At 37.9% G+C, this 3,735-nt stretch overlaps 1 non-coding gene across 1 annotated transcript; it reads right to left on the bottom strand.

The window, feature by feature from the left end:
• Positions 1 to 2,281: 2,281 nt before the first annotated feature.
• On the bottom strand, positions 2,282 to 2,388 carry LOC122067002. Its single transcript, XR_006136544.1, has one exon. It is a non-coding gene; the product is annotated as a small nucleolar RNA R71 (small nucleolar RNA).
• Between the last annotated feature and the right edge of the window lie 1,347 nt (positions 2,389 to 3,735).

Below are 3,735 nucleotides of genomic sequence, written 5' to 3'. Positions count from 1 at the left end.
GATTCTTTTTGGTAATAACAACTACTTATTGGTTAGTTATGGTGTGCAAAAATCTCTTGCTCACTAGGAGGTCTCAAGTTCGAACCTCGAGGTTGCTTTTTTGGAGATTTTTTTAGAAGATTTTCTCTCTCCTACTCATCACTAAAATCAAGGGGCATGGATGGAACTTCCTACTCAATTAGAAGATGTCCCAATCGATTCAAGCAAGGAATAGGAGGTCGGCCAAGGGAGTTTGTGCGTAAGTTGAAAAAAGAGAGAGAAAATAAATAAAAGAAGGAAAAAAGAGAGAAAAAAGGGAGTTTGTGCGCAACTTAGAAAAGAAGAGAGAAAATAAATTAAAGAAGAAAAAGAGAAAAAAATAGGGAAAGAGCAACCCAAAATCGTTGGATCTCCTCTTCTCCCACACGATTTCCCTATTCTCTATCTTCTCTCTTCTCCACCTCAGCACTAACATATGGAATATGTTGTTGTGGATCCCCCCAATCACACCCAAATCGTTGGATACCTCTCCCTCTCCATATGATTTTTCTTCCCTCTCTTTTCTCTTCCTTATCTCTTCACTCTCTCTTACTGCCACTTCAGTATTTTAGATTCCAACTAGGAAACCAACTTGTTGTCCTAACCCTACCCCTATCCCCTATATAAGAAACACACTCAAGCAAGGAGTTGATCACTCTCTCTTAGGATTTTCTTTAGTCTCTCTTGTCCTCTAGGTTTAGTTCTTCTCTTGTTCTTTGCTTTTGCTTTTGGCTTATGCACTTATGTAATGGACTTCTACTTAATGAATGCAAGTTTCTTTTATGTTCATGATTTTATTTTATTCAGTTGTAAGTTTAATTTCTAGTTATAGGTTTAGTTCTAAGTGACAAGAACAAGTTGTGGAGCATCTCTTTCAGGTTCAGTTTTTCAAGTTCAGACTTGTCTTCTCTAGTACTAGCAATTTCAGATTTGGTTTATTTCAGATCTGGTTTTTACTATTGGTAGTATTTCAAATATCAACCAAGTTTTCAAGTTTTCAAGTTCAAGTATTGAAGTTCAGATAGATAGGCTTCTCATAAGTCTTCTCTCCTCCCTCTCATTTCCTCTTCTAACTATCCTTTCCTTCTTAACTTAGGATTTTACTTTCAGTGTTTACTTTATTGTTTTCCCTTCCCCTAAGGTTCACGGCTAGTGTATACCTTGGCTCTGTCCCTCCTATGTAGAGAACCATCCTCTTTATTTTTAGTTTTTAATTTTAGTTATTTTTTACCTGTGTGGTTTGATTATTTAAATTCTTAAATGCATTGGTTTAGGGCAGTGGTTAGAAGTAGATCACTATAATTAATTAGTTCACTTTCGCATTACTTTAACAAGCAAAAAATAAAGTGGCTACTCTCCTTGTGTTCGACCCGTTAGCTACACTGATCCATACACTTGCGGTTACTTTTTAAATCTCAAACAAGTTTTTTGGCGCCCCGTTGCCAAGGGAGACAGTTCCACGTTATTTTTTACATTTTTTTTTTTTTTGTAAATTGGAGTGCTTTGTTTACTTTGCTTTGTTTTGTTTTTGTTTTTCTTTTATTGAATTCCTGAAAAGAACAACTTGCAATAATAGTTTTATTGGTGGAGGTCGCTAAGCCTCATAGTATGGTAAAGATAGGTTTTGTCCTATAGTAGTACCTTAGGAATTGACCTGAGCAACCCCGGATCCCTACCGGTAAGCTCACAAAAAAATTTAGAAAAAAAGTTTCAAAAAATTTTTCATTCTTGTGTGTTTTCGGTTTGTCTTATTCTAGTTATGGATAGTGTTCTGTTGCATGAGTGCTGAGTGGGTACGTAATAGTGGAAATATGTTAAAAGGAAGAGATCCAACATGTAGTGACTCTATATGTTTACTCTCTTTAGTACCTTTCAATATGGGAGACTAATAGCAAAACCCTCCACCTAAATCTTTGAAAGATAGGTTCTATCTTGCTAGAACAACCCAACCTTCCTGCATAGTTGTACCACAAGCCCAGGGCAATAATTATGAGCTTAAATCTCAGTTCATCACCATGTTGCCCCATTTTCATGGGCTACCCTTTGAGGATGCATACCTATTCCTTAGGGAATTTGAAGAGGTATGTGTTCTAATTAAAGTCCAACAACTTTCTGATGATGCTGTTAAGCTTAAGTTCATCACTTTTGCATTAAAAGAAGAAGCTAAGAAGTAGTTGTATGGGCTATCCACAAATTTCATAACCACATGAGAGAAATTCACAGTTCTCTTCCTCAAGAAGTTTTCCCAACTCACAAGACGAATAAGCTTAGAAGTGATATCATCCAGTTTAGGCAGAAGCCTAGTGAGTCATTTTCTAAACTTATGGAGAGATTCAAGGATCTACTCTAGGAATGCCCTCACCATGGCTGAGACTTATGGAATTTATGTCAGATTATTTATGAGGGTATTGATTACCCAACTACATAAATGATAGAGTCTATGTGCCTTGGGGGATTCACATCATTTACATATGAAGGAGAGGCATGGGAATCTTACTTGACCTAGATGACAAAACCCATGAGTGGGAGTCAACCCAAGAAATTGAAAGAACCATAGGAGGAAAAGGATATTTTGTAGATGGGATTGTAGCCAAGGAAGCCCATTTGGATAACCTAATCAAGAGGATTGAGGCTATTGTTCTAGAGAGCCATCATCAGTCAATTTGATTAAGATGTGTGCTTGGTGCCAATCCCTTGGACATGTCATAGAAGAATGCCCCAACATCTCTGGGGGCACTTCTAATGAAAGTGTTAATGTCTTATATCAGAATAATCCATATAGTAACACCTACATTCCAGGATGGAGAAATCATCCAAGTTTCTCTTGGAATCAGGGCAACCAAGTGGGGCCTTCTAATTTCCATAATCAAGGTCAACCTGGACCTTAAAGACCTCCCTTTGCGCAACAACATTTTGCTTCAAATACTTTTCCTAGGCCAAATGTAAGACCTCAGGCTAGTCATCTTAGGCCCCCTCTCCTATCATCTTATTAGCAACCCCCTGGGTTTACCAACACGGGTGAGACAACTAGAATAAGTGACTTGGAAAAGAATATGGCCCTCCTCATAACAAGCCATCAAAATCTTACAAGAGAACTCACCCAAGTTGTCTCTATTCTATATGAGAGGGAGAAGGGAACATTGCCCAATCAACTAGAGCCTAACCCTAGGCATTAGCTGGTTAGTTCACAAGCACCCACTAATACATCATTGAATTTGGTACAAGGTCAGACCCAACAAGGGCCCTCCAACCAGAGTATTCCTAAATCTTTCCCATTTATTACTTATGTTAACTCTCCTTTTGTTGAGGACACAAGTGTGCCTCATGTTCCAGATTCGTCTGATGAACCTAAAGCAACTAAAGATGATTTGGTTGAGGAAACCAAAAATGATTCTTCTAAAAAAGAAGAAATTCCTAACAGTCCTTATGTTCCACCTGTCCTCTTTCCTAATCGCTTGGCAAACAAAAAGAAGACTACTTCCATAGACAAGATTTTATAATTCTTCAAAAAGGTAGAAGTAAACATCCCTCTTTTGGATGCTATATCCCAGATCCCTGCCTATGCTAAGGTTTTGAAAGATTTGTGTACTCACAAACGTATTACTAGTGTACCCAAAAAGGCATTCTTGGTAGGTAACATTAGTTCCATAATTACTTAACCTATAGCGGCCAAGTATAAAGATCCAGGGAGCCCTACCATTGCTTGTGTCATAGGCA

This window comes from Macadamia integrifolia, unplaced genomic scaffold, assembly GCF_013358625.1.
Source record: "Macadamia integrifolia cultivar HAES 741 unplaced genomic scaffold, SCU_Mint_v3 scaffold2662, whole genome shotgun sequence".
Taxonomy (NCBI): Eukaryota; Viridiplantae; Streptophyta; class Magnoliopsida; order Proteales; family Proteaceae; genus Macadamia; species Macadamia integrifolia.
This window is presented reverse-complemented; position numbering and strand designations above follow the sequence as displayed.